At 40.8% G+C, this 13,554-nt stretch overlaps 1 long non-coding RNA gene across 7 annotated transcripts in view; it reads left to right on the plus strand.

Moving 5' to 3' along the window:
* The window catches only part of LOC147340119 (uncharacterized), a 571,221-nt gene that overhangs the window by 525,760 nt on the left and 31,907 nt on the right, over nucleotides 1–13,554 (plus strand). Inside the window, exon 12 of one of the 7 annotated variants that reach the window (XR_015158932.1) lies at nucleotides 445–1,834. The exons of the other annotated variants lie outside the window; for them this stretch is intronic. This is a non-coding gene — a long non-coding RNA (uncharacterized LOC147340119). Of the gene's footprint in view, nucleotides 1–444; nucleotides 1,835–13,554 lie in introns of those variants that run through there. 7 annotated transcript variants of the gene reach the window in all.

The raw sequence follows: 13,554 nt of genomic DNA on the forward strand, positions 1-13,554 counted from the left end.
TCTCCTTTTGCCCCCAATCCTTCCCACCATCAGAGTCTTTTCCAATGAGTCAAATGTTCGCATAAAGTGGCCAAAATATTGGAGTTTCAGCTTTAGCATCAGTCCTTCCATTGAACACCCAGGACTGATTTCCTTTAGAATGGACTGGTTGGATCTCCTTGCAGTCCAAGAGACTGTCAAGAGTCTTCTCCAACACCACAATTCAAAAGCATCAATTCTTCGGCACTCAGCTTTCTTCACGGTCCAACTCTCACATCCATACATGACCACTGGAAAAACCATAGCCTTGACTAGAGGGACCTTTGTTGGCAAAGTAATGTCTCTGCTTTTGAATATGCTATCTAGGTTGGTCATAACTTTCCTCCCAAGGAGTAAGCGTCTTTTAATTTCATGGCTGCAGTCACCATCTGCAGTACATAAGGGTAAATCCTTCTTGTTTTTCAGAGTTTCTCCCCTGTTTGCTGTTTCTGAAAATAAGGAACAGCTTGCTGCTGCTGCTGCTGCTAAGTCACTTCAGTCATGTCCGACTCTGTGCCACCCCATAGACGGCAGCCCACCAGGCTCCCCCGTCCCTGGGATTCTCCAGGCAAGAACACTGGAGTGGGTTGCCATTTCCTTCTCCAATGCATGAAAGTGAAAAGTGAAAGTGAAGTCGCTCAGTCCTGTCTGACTCCTAGCGACCCCATGGACTGCAACCTACCAGGCTCCTCCATCCATGGGATTCTCCAAGCAAGATTACTGGAGTGGGTTGCCATTGCCTTCTCCGTAAAGTAATGAATATGCCAGAGACATATTCTGGGGTGGTAAACTCTGTTCTCGTACAATGTATACATGTGAGATACTCAGGACAACTAAGTAACTTCCTGAAATAATAGCTAAAGTCACTGCCTTAAATACCATCTGAAGACAAAAGATATTGAAGGTGGGGGAGACACTTAGGGCAGGTGATCAGGAAAAACACAATAAACAAAGCTAAGGTTGTCATGCAAATTTTAAGTTGGTGCCTTGTCCATACATAAGAGTTTACAGACATTTAGTCATCCTCCCATTCCTATTATAGAGAGGGAGACATACCAAGTGGATATTTTCTTTATGAATGTAAATGTACATGTCTTACCAAATGTTTTCAGAGCTTCTCCTGTGTCTGCTGTTCCTTAAATATGCTCAGCTCTAGATAAGCCTTATGCCCAAGAGGCAGACCTTGGGGTAGCATATTCTGTTCCCCTTCACCTAACAGCTGGGAGTGAGTTTAATTTTAGTGTAGGTTGATCTGTTCCTCTAGTATATTGGTGTCTGTCTGCATATATGGTCTGTTCTCTTGCAAAACTTCTAAGGAGCCATTTAAACTTGAATTTTTATGGGAATTCACAGGAAGTTATATTCCCTTCCAACAACCTGAGCTCTTATTTGTTTTATAAATAAGCAGAATTAATTTAGGCCAAAGAATCTTCTTCCCTAATATCCTAACTAGGAGAAAACAAAGGAACTTCCCTCTGATTTGATTAACATTCAAGAGAGGAAGGAGGGAGTAGGGATTGGGAAGTTAACAAAACAGTACTCACTGCTACTCCCCTGCTCAGCTCCTTGCTTGCTTGTCCTGGGTGGGGCCTTTGGTTGGGCAGATTTGGAAAAGTAGCATGGTAAATAATGAAACAGGATGGCTAAATTTGCTCTATATTGGAAACAGCAGAGAGTAAGTGGTGAAGAGAAAGAATGGATTGGATGGCTTCACGGGTCATTTGTCCACCTGGGATGTCAGAATGTTTGTCCAGCACAACATGGATGATCTGTGACCTGTGTTCTCTGTTCTAATAAACTAACACAGAAGAGATAATGTTTGTCTTCATGCTTCTGGATGATCTATTTCTGCTGCAAAACTTGCAGCAAGACTGCTAATCAAGAGGAAAATGCAGCTGTGTCTTGGTGATAAAAATTGCTTTCCAGTGACTGTGTTCGTTGGTCTTCTGCAAGGGAAATCAAGAGTAAAGGATGGCCAAAGTTTCCATCACACTGCTGCACACACAGAGAGAAGTTACTCAAATGGCCAAAACAAGGGTTAAAGTCATAGAAATAGATTCAGCATGGAGTCAAAATGAACCCTTCCTCTTTACATAAACTGTACTTGAAATTCTGAATTTGGATCTTGTCCTAGGCTAGCAATATGCCCTGTGTCCTCTCTTGTGATTCTGGCCCATGGCTTCCAGGCAATCACAGGGTTTTTAGGGGAAGCACACTGACTGAAGCTGCCCACCCTGGGTAGGCTCTCTAGTAACCATTTGCATGAGTTGTTTTATGACAGGAGGTCCTGATAAGGAACATGGAACTAATAAGCCATCGCCAATCAAAAGAGTTTGGGAAAGGTCAAAAGGAGACACCACGTGTCCATCTACCTCCTAGAATCCCTCTCGCTAGCATGCATCTTGGCTGAGTGATGTGTGCGCCACTAGGAAGGACTGAGTCAGAATGATTGGCCAAAGACAACCCGGAAACTAATTCCATCAACACAAAACCTGAGACTGCGAGCCACGTGGCAGAGCAGTTCTCCTGGGTTCACTTACCCTGCTGCTCTCTGCCCACGTGCCCTCTTCCAATAAAGTCTCTTGCTTTGTCAGCACGTGTCTCCTTGGACAATTCTTTTCTGAGTGTTAGACACGAGCCCACTCTTCAGGCCCTCGAGGGGCCCCCCCTTCCTACAACAGGATCATGAAGGTAAACAACCAATGCACTTAAAGCACCCTGTCCCTGCACAAGCATTCTGTTTTTCACTTTCAGTTTAGTGTTCAGTAAATATCATGAGATATTTAACACTTTTGTATAAACAGGCCTTGTGTTAGAGTATTTTCCCCAATAGTAGGCTACGTGGGTGTTCTTATTGCATTTAAGGAAGCCTACATTAAGCTATGATGCTCATGTTGATAGTCAGGTATTTAGCATTCATTTTTTATTTAGAGTATTTTCAATTCATGAAGGATTTATCGGGATGGAACCCCATGACAAATTGAGGAAGATCTGTGCATAAAATGTATTTCCCTGTTTCATCTGAATATGGTACACATTCATGAATTTAGCCACTGTCCCTAAAAAAAAATGCAGATGAAAGGCAGGAGGGAGAAGAGGTATAGTTTCCTCTGTGTGGAAGGGCAGAGTGTGTCAGTTATTCAGTGACCTTCTCCTTTGGGGAATGCATGGCATGGAGAACTCAGGTAGGCTAAGGACACTCACTGTTGCCAAGATAAAGATGTTATTTCAGACATAGGAAGGCAAATGTTTTCCCCTTGGAGGTAGCTGTGTCCTGATGTTTCCCTTCTGTACAGGTCTGCAATTTTCTTAACCTCATTCAGTGTCTTTGGAGTGCAAGTTTGGGGAGATGAAAGGTGGTCAAATGGCACAGGTCCTTGTGCCCAGTATAGGTAGGAGGCAGGGCAGGGCAGGCTGACATGCGTGCTGTTCCCAGAGTAGCTCTTCATCTCACCGCTGACCTACAATCACCCACGTGCTGCAGTTTCTTTTGTTCTCATCTAGAGTGTTTCTTAATGTGATGGAGTTTTCTGTTATAGATGAAGTGGTATACTATGTTCATAGTCAGTGTTGTCATATCAGCTTTCCACAAAACTGATCTATCTATTCAGCACAATTTGAATAAAAATCCAAGCACTAGACAAGTTAATGTTTAACCTAATATACAATGGCAAGAAAAGTAAATATCTGAAAAAAATCTTTAAAAACTTTGAAAACTCACACCATCAAATTTGAACCTTACTATAAAATCAGTGTATTTACAACTGTATGATGATGAAAAAAGTTTCACATAAATGAATGTACCTGAAACATAGATGAGTAGAACCGAAATAAGCCCACATCTCTATGGGCAATTAAACTCTAACAAAGATGAAAGGCCATTCAATAAGGAAAGATATTCTTTTTAGCAAATGCTGTTGGAACAATCACAATATTAATACATCTGCAAAAAATAAAAAGTGAGAAACCTTACCTCATTCCTTTTAGGACAGAAAAATTAACTGAGCATATATAAAGCAAATAAAAACGAAACTATGAAAGTTCCCAAGAAAATGTAGGAGGCAATCTCTGAGACTTGGGGTGAGAGAGGTTCTGTGGCCTGTTAGGAATGGATCAACACAGCAGAGAGTGAGTGAGCAGGTAAAGCTTCACCTGTATTGACACTAAAGTTATTAGTTGATGCATCAATAAAGGTCTCTGATTCACGTGTGCAAATCTCTCACCTTTTAAGTTTTAAAACAAGGATCCAGGCATCTCTCCAGGTACCCAGGCACCATCCACATGCAGCTCAGGATCTCCAGAGAGGGAGGGAGAAGGTAATCCATGGGAGCCTGGAAAACACAAAATCCATCTTCCCCTCATAAACAAACTAGGTAAGAGGGTAGGGTGGGCCATCTGAGCCCCTAGTGTATTTGGGTACCTGTGCCTGGTAAAATGATATATATAAAAATCTTAGCACATGCGCATGTGTGCTCAATTGCTTCAGGTGTATAGGACTCTTTGTGACCCAGTAGACTAATTTGTGACCAGTGGCTATGATGGAACCAACCTCTAACAAATCCCCGAACAGCACCCAAGTGAGCATGAATTGCAAGACTCCTTACCCCAGGACAGATCAGGGGTCAGGTCTCATCACAGTTTCTGGAAGTGGTCCTTTTGGATCCTTAAGGATCTGCGGTGGCAGAATTTAGATGAAATTTCCATCTTGACAGGAGGAAAATGCCACATGTGGTTGGAATTTTCTACATCTCTGATGACAAGTAAAATTCATTTCCAAGCAAGTTTTAGCATCAGTACATTAATTTGAAAGGTGGAGCAGAAAATTATCTGTCAGAAACTTGGTTACACTACATCTCATACTTAAAATCTGTCTAAAATTAATACCAGATCATTCTAGGCTTCAGTGACACATACTGCTCTAGGAATTTTGTTACCACTGCCCCTGACAGTTCTATGCCTGCTGCTCACTCCGGGTTAAGTGTTGCACATTTGTTCTAGTCCTACTTGAGGGCAAATCTGAATGAGAAATGGAAGATGTGTTTTAAATTGAGGTAACATGTATGAATGATTTAAGAAACTTGAATAATGAGAACACAGATTCTAAGAGATTCATAGGAGCCTTGATTATTTTTGTCTACCTTCTCCGTGTTTGAAGCAGGTGCTAATAATGTGCTGTGGACCTGTTCTAAAGCATTTATTAACAGACCCTACAGGGACTTCCCTGGTGGTCCAGTGGATAAGACTCTGCACTCCCAATACAGGGGGCCCAGGTTCAATCCCTGGTCAAGGAACTAGATTCCACGTGCTGCAACTAAAGATATTGAATGTTGCAACTAAGACCCGGCACAGCCAAATCAAAAAAAAAAAAAAAAAAGACAGAAAAGGGGTACTGCAAAGATCATTCATATGTCTCTTGAATGGAATAAATACACTTTTGAAATAAATTATTGTAGAAGAGGCCTTAACTGTTAGTAGCATATTTATCAACCTTTCTTTACATTAAAGTGGCAAAAAAAGTTATTAATATTGAAAAGACTCAACTGAAACCTTTTTATTTTTTCCAGACCAGACTGAAACACATTTTCGTCTTTTAACATTCTCCTTACAGGTATTAATATAGGTGAGAAGAACATGTTTGAATTTTATGAGACATCCAGCTTTTAGAATACAATTGAGCTCTGTCTTAAAACTAGATTGTGCAGGATAATATTAAAGCACTCTCTACAATCTTTGACCAGGACAGTGTCACTAAATATTTATTCCCGCTTCTGGATAGTGTATTTATGCTGTCTTCTGGCAATGGTCCCTTCAGGTAGGAATATTCAATGTAACATGCTGTAACATGTTCAGTCGCTAAATTGCATCTGACGCTCTGCAACCCCATGGCCTGTAGCCCTCCAGGCTTCTCGGTCCATGGGATTTTCCAGGCAGGAATACTGGAGTGGGTTGCCACGCCTTTCTCCAGGGGATCTTCTCAATCCAGGGATCAAACCTGTGTCACCTGCTTGGCAGGTGGATTCGTTACCACTGAGCTACCAGGGAACCCCAATAGGCTGTACTAGCCTCAGATAATTTCGTATTTCCACACAGACTCACTCTCTGTCACTTTCTAGGTTGAAAGCTATGCTGCTGTATATATGGAATGAGTCCCAAATTTTCACGGCTCTGCTGAGTAAACAGAAATAGAATGATGTTACAACATCACTATTCTGACAGTCTGCTGGTTTCACTATGCCAGGCTATATGCTAAACATTCACAGAAAACTGTAAAAATTAAACATTTGGAAAATACCAAGTGTTCATGAAGCACTGGAGTAACTCATACTCAACTTCACACAGCATCGGGGGAGAACAGTTTGGTATGTTCAATAAAATAAACAAGAGCCTAGTTAATAACCCACAGTTCCAGTATTTCGCATGTAATGGTCACAAAGAAGCACTAAACCATGCTTACAGAATGTCCTGAGCAGCATTGCTCCTAAAGGCAAAAACTAGAATCGGCCCAAGTGGGCTTCCATGGGAGAAAGGACTAATTTATTCATTGGAAGAAGATGCACTGGGATCTTACACAACAGAAAAACAGTACAGCAGCTGCATGCATCAGTATGAAGTTCAAAAAACACACACAGAGAAAAATATGTTGTAGGAGTATTATATTCATACACTACTAAATAAGCTAAAATGAAAAACAGGTAATTGATGTGTTAAACATATAGAGTGAGAGCAAGAGAATAAGTAATATGCATTTGCACTGTGAGTAATTCTAGATTGATTAGAGGAAGGGGAGGTCAGGCACGAGTGTTCAGGTGACTCTGAGGTACTGATAATTTGTTATTGTTCAATCGTGTCCCATTCTGGCAACCCCATGGATTGCAGCATGCCAGGCTTCCCTGTCCTGCGTCATCTCTCAGAGTTTGCTCAAACTCATGTCCATTGACTTGGTGATGCGATCCAGCCATCTCATCCTCTGTCATCCCCTTCTCCTCCTGCCCTCAATCTTTCCCAGCATCAGGGTCTTTTCAAATGAGTCAGCTCTTCACATCAGATGGCCAAAGTATTGGAGTTTCAGCTTCAACATCAGTCTTTCCAATGAACACCCAGGACTGATCTCCTTTAGGATGGACTTGTTGGATCTCTTTGCAGTCCAAGGGACTGTCAAGAGTCTTCTCCAGCAACATAGTTCAAAAGCATCAATTCTTCAGTGCTTAGCCTTCTTTATGGTACAGCTCCCACATCTATACATGACTACTGGAAAAAGCATTTTTTACTATACAGACCTCTGTTGGCAAAGTAATGTCTTTGCTTTTAAATACACTGTCTAGCTTTGTCATAGCTTTTCTTCCAAGGAGGAAGCGTCTTTTAATTTCATGGTTACAGTCACCATCTGCAGTGATTTTGGAGCCCCAAAAATTAAAAGATAAAGTCACTGTTTCCATTGTTTCCCCATCTACTTGCCATGAAGTGATGGGACAGATACCATGATCTTCGCTTTTTGAATGTTGAGGTTTTAGCCAGCTTTTTCACTCTCTTCTTTCACAGTCATCAAGAGTCTGTTTAGTTCCTCTTTGCTTTCTGACATAAGGGTGGTGGCATCTGCATATTTGAGGGTATCAAATCAGATCAGTCACTCAGTTGTGTCCAACTCTTTGCGACCCCATGAATCGCAGCACGCCAGGCCTCCCTGTCCATCAACTCCTGGAGTTCACTCAGACTCACATCCATCGAGTCAGTGATGCCATCCAGCCATCTCATCCTCTGTTGTCCCCTTCTCCTCTTGCCCCCAATCCCTCCCAGCATCAGAGTCTTTTCCAATGAGTCAACTCTTCGCATGAGGTGGCCAAAGTACTGGAGTTTCAGCTTTAGCATCAGTCCTTCCAAAGAAATCCCAGGGCTGATCTCCTTCAGAATGGACTGGTTGGATCTCCTTGTAGTCCAAGGGACTCTCAAGAGTCTTCTCCAACACCACAGTTCAAAAGCATCAATTCTTCGGCGCTCAGCCTTCTTCACAGTCCAACTCTCACATCCATACATGACCACAGGAAAAACCATAGCCTTGACTAGACGAACCTTTATTGGCGAAGTAACGTCTCTGCTTTTGAATATGCTATCTAGGTTGGTCATAACTTTCCTTCCAAGGAGTAAGCGTCTTTCAATTTCATGGCTGCAATCACCATCTGCAGTGATTTTGGAGCCCAGAAAAATAAAGTCTGACACTGTTTCCCCATCTATTTCCCATGAAGTGATGGGACCGGATGCCATGATCTTCGTTTTCTGAATGTCCAGCTTTAAGCCAACTTTTTCACTCTCCACTTTCACTTTCATCAAGAGGCTTTTTAGTTCCTCTTCACTTTCTGCCATAAGGGTGGTATCATCTGCATATCTGAGGTTATTTATATTTCTCCTGTCAATCTTGATTCCAGCTTGTGTTTCTTCCAGTCCAGCGTTTCTCATGATGTACTCTGCATATAAGTTAAATAAACAGGGTGACAATATACAGCCTTGACGAACTCCTTTTCCTATTTGGAACCAGTCTGTTGTTCCATGTCCAGTTCTAACTGTTGCTTCCTGACGTGCATATAGGTTTCTCAAGAGGCAGATCAGGTGGTCTGGTATTCCCATCTCTTTCAGAATTTTCCACATTTTATTGTGATCCACACAGTCAGTATACTCTGTTCTAAATTAGGTGCCAAACATGCAAATGCTCACTGAATTATCATTGTTTATACTGGTATATGCCTTTCATAAGTGTGCTGTTTTTCACATTAAAAAATGTGGTCATGAAACTATTTTAGGGTTAGCAATTTGCTCGGATGTGAACTCTATCTGATATGGGCTTGCTTCTCTAGAGTGGAGGACATCATTTCCAATATTGAAGTTGATTTGGGCCTATCACTGTATAAGGGCCTACCTCTACAAAATAAGTTTTGACATATAAGGTTTCTTTTTAATATGTTGTTGTATTTGATCTGCTAATATTTGTTGGGAATTTTTGCCTGTATGTTCATGAGGGATGTTAGTCTGTTGTTTTCTTTTAATGTCCTTGTTTGATTTTGGCATTAGGATACTCCTGCCCTCATAGCATGAGTTAGGAAGTATTCCCTCAGCTTCTGTCTTCTCGAATAGATTGTAGAAACATTGATACAATCTGTTCTTAAAAACTTGGTAGAATTCATCCCATTTAGAATTCTGGTAGAATTCTGAACTCATTTAGACCTGGGGCATTCTGTCTTGAAAGGTGATTAACTATTGGTCCTTTTTTCCTTAGTAGATACTGGCCTATTCAGATTATCTGTTTGATTAATTTTAATTAGAAAATAAACTCAAGATACTAAGGAGTCACCCTGGGTGTAGCCTCCACCTAGATTTCTTTTGAATTATTTATAAACGTTAACATTGCTCTTCTCACTTTTAGTTTGATGATGTTTCCTCTCACCTTTATGGAATCACAACAAATTACACAACTCAGTTTTCATATGAGCTACTCTCTCTTATACTGTTTGTTTTGCTTTAACTGGAAATTAAATTATCCAGCTATCTGAACTTGTCAAGTAGTGTTAGGAATATCGTAAAGAACACAGGTTATTCTTGGTGTACACATTCATCTCCCAATGAGAAAGGACCTACAACAGAGCAGCCCACCAGCCCTGAGTCTTGAGTGTGCGTTCAGATCACCTGACTCCGTGTACAGAGACAGTAGAGTGCACCTGTTAATTAGGTGAACTGGTTGAGTAGACCTCGGTTTGTTAAATGAGCTCATGACACATTAGATACCATAGGAGCTGTTTCATTGCAAAAGAAATCTGCTTAGAAAGCATGGGTGGCCTGATACTTATGATCTCTCCATCTCCCAAGACTTCCCTCATCATCTCGTACAATAGTGAATGTAACTGGACATAGGGAAGGGCTGTCCTCAATAAGGGCATCCCTTCAGGTTCCTTGAGATCAGTTGAGTAAAAGGGAGAGGAAACCGCATTCATAGTGCATTTCAAGACCTCTGCATATATTACATAACACAGAGATCTGTCTACACCACACACATCTAAGGTCCTTATTTTAATCCTTGCAAATTAAAAAGCTCCTTCTGTAAAGCAAGATTATTTTTACCACACCACAGATGGCCCAGACAAATGATATTTTTCCAGTAATTATAACAAAATACAGTTTAAAAATATCCTACAAGCCAGATGTCTTTACTCAACCCTGGTTAATATAGTAGTCTTATATTATACATGTTTTTATTATTATTACTGAGATAATAATACAAAATGTGAGCCTGGTGTGTGTTTTTTTTGTAAAGATTGTGACGTCTTAAAGGTTAAGTTTCAAGGTGGAGAGACAGGAATTCCTAATGGCAGAGGAAGAAAAAGATTGAAGGTAGTATGTGTCTGTCTTCAGAAAATGTGAGTCACTGCTTTCTTACTCTGAAAACAGTTTGTAATTGGCTTATGTAGGTGACTATGTATGAGAGAATCAAACAAAAAGTGAGATGAAAGCAATCTTTAAATAAGTAAAAGTAATCATGTCTACTTTATATCAAAATTCCTGTTTTTTCTTTCTGTTGTTTTCCTCTTCCTCCTTTCTCCCTCTCTATTTTATAGAGGGGCTTAGAAATAAACATTGAATAAATGAAATTAGAAAAGACCATAAACTTAAAATATAAATGACTACAGAATTGGGAAGCATGGAATAGCTTATTTTATAAATTATTTTAAAGGAAACCTTTTATCTATCTGTTTTGTCTTACAATATTTTATACTGAACTCCAAAAATTGAGCAGTGAAAACTCAACTAGGTTTTTCTCTATGTGCATTTTGCTTCTCTCTCTTAAAATGGAGCCCATCCTTAACAAAAAACAAAACTAAAAGGATATTCCAGTACAGCCATGAGCATTGGTGCTACACATCAGGTCGGTTTATGGCAGTCGATTTGGCTCCCTCAGAAGCACACACAAAATCTTAAATCTATGACCGAATGAGTTTTCCAAGACTGAAAAAATAACAATGAATTGGGAAGAAACTCAAAGCATTTAAAAATTATTTCAGTAGATAGTGAAAAGAAGGATATATTGAAGGAATATACATATTTGAATGTGTTCATGATTTACTTCATCCTTTTGCTCTATTAAAATTCCTGACATTTTGTCAAATAATGTTAATGAATTATAAGAAAGTCCAGTTTCTGCCTTTTTAACTCAAAGATAATGGTAAAAATAAACAAACACAGAAAGATTCTGGTGTCCATCACCCTCATTCGATGCCAGCTGTGAACAACTGCTTCCTATTGAATTATCCCCTTGTCTTTCAGTCTTAACCATCATCCCTAATAATCAGTGATGCTTATTTTTCTCTTATTTTTTATGTGACCTATCAATGGTTCATATAAATCGAGCCAGTATAACTTTAGAAAAATATTGGAGTGTAGTTAATTTACAATGTTGTGTTCGTTTCAAGTGTATTGTATAAGTTTTATAAAGCAAGCTTTGCTTTTATTTTAATTCTCTCTTGTTGTTCAGTCAGTGAGTCATGTCCCACTCTTTGCAACCCCGTGAACTGCAGCACTCCAGGCTTCCCTGTCTTTTACTATCTCCCAGATTCTCTCTGCCTTGTTCAGTTATCTGGATTCCATTCAGAATAGCTCCATAAATGGATTGCAGAGGTGGGATCTGCCCTCATCTTCAGCATTCACTGAGACAACTTGTATGCAGGCAGAACTGCAGATCATCTGTTCCAACTTCCCCAGCTTAGTCTATGTAAGTCCATGGGTAAGATTTTCCCACACTCCTCACATCACCATTCTGAAAGTCCAGCCTCCCTCAGAACCTTAAGAGTGGGTATTTGAGGTGCCTTGGAAAGACATCGTTATTTATCTTCATCCATCAGTTAACCCATCACCACATATATGAGTGCCAAGGAGGATAAGAGTTCTGAGAATTAGGAGCATAATAATAATAACAATAAATAACGTGGTTGAGAGCCAAAAAGTCTAGAATACACTGATGGTAGCTAAAACAAACGAAGCTGACTCATAATTGCCAACTGGACCAATTCAGTGGCAAATAGAGCCTGCTGATGAGTTGACAGGAACACTGTTTTCCTGGTCACCAGGTGATGTGTTGAAGAGTAAGGTACACAGTGGTGAATTTTTACTCTCTTAGAAACTGTTTTGGCACAGCTACTTTTAGTAGAAGTTGAGCCTGGAGAGATCTGAGAAGATTCTGTAGATCAGTGCTTCTCAAACTTTACCTTGTACATGAATCACTAGGGATTCCATTCAAGTACAGATTCTGATTCACTTGGTCTGGGGTCTGGCTAAGAATCTGCCTTTCTAGCAAACTCCCAAATGAAGCCAGTATTCTTGGTGTTAGGGAGCTTACTTTGAGTAGCAAGAATTTGGAGCCCTTGGCATGGAATCCACTGGATGAGCAGATGGAGAGATGAGGAACGGATGGGACTGTGAGAAGAGAGGACAGGTGTGGATCTTGTTGAGACAAGCAAGATGTGGAAGACTTTCCTCCTTATCATGTAGAATCCCTTCCTCTAGACTTGGCAAGTTGTTGAGATTGTTGTTCAGTTGCTAAGGCATGTCCAACTCTGCAACCCCGTGGCCTGCAGCAGGCCAGGCTTCCCTGTCCTTCACTATCTCCCGAAGTTTGCTTAAACTCATATCCATTGAGTCAGTGACGCCATCCAACCACGTCATCCTCTGTCGCCCCCTTTTCTTCTTGCCCTCAGCCTTTCCTAGCATCAGGGTATTTTCCAGTGAGTCACCTCTTCGCATCAGGTAGCCAAAATGTTGGAGCTTCAGCATCAGTCCTTCCAGTGAATATTCGGGACTGATTTTCCTTAGGATTGACTGGTTTGATCTCTTTGCTGTCCAAGGGACTATCAAGAATCTTCTCCTGCACCACAGTTTGAAAGCATGAATTCTTCAGCATTCAGCCTGCTTTATGGTTCAACTCTCACATCCATACATGTCTACTGCAAAGACCATAGCTTTGACTATAGAGACCTGTACTACAGAGCAACCCACGTAGCCCTGCATCACATAAGCTGCTTCCTGTACACAGACAGTGGGCAGCACTTGTTAATTAGATGAACTGGTTAAGTAGGCCTAGGTTGGTTAAATGAGCTCATGACACATTAGATACCATATAAACTACTTCAGTACCAAAGATATCTAACTAGAAAGCCTAGGTGGCCTGACCTTTGTGATCTCTCACTTAATCTTCCAGGACTCTGCTTATCTTCTTGTCCAATAGTTAGTTTATCCAGCCCTGTGAGTCCAGCACTCTCAAGAAGATGTTGGCTCCCCTATGTTTATTTTCAGTACTGTTATCTCACCTTGTTACTCAACCACCCTGGGGTTGACTCCCCCAAAACACAGTGAAACCAATCTACTGGCACAGGTTGCATAAGGGAGAGTAAAACCTTTGTTGCAGGCCAGGCAAAGAGAACCAGCAGCTCATGCTGAGAAGACCCCAGCTCTCCAGCTGCTTTCACCAGAAGGTTTTTAACAACAGTGTGAGGCAAAGGGTCT

Source organism: Bos grunniens, chromosome X (assembly GCF_055505025.1).
Source record: "Bos grunniens cultivar Pamir isolate PY7600 chromosome X, Bosgru_T2T1.0, whole genome shotgun sequence".
NCBI lineage: Eukaryota > Metazoa > Chordata > Mammalia > Artiodactyla > Bovidae > Bos > Bos grunniens.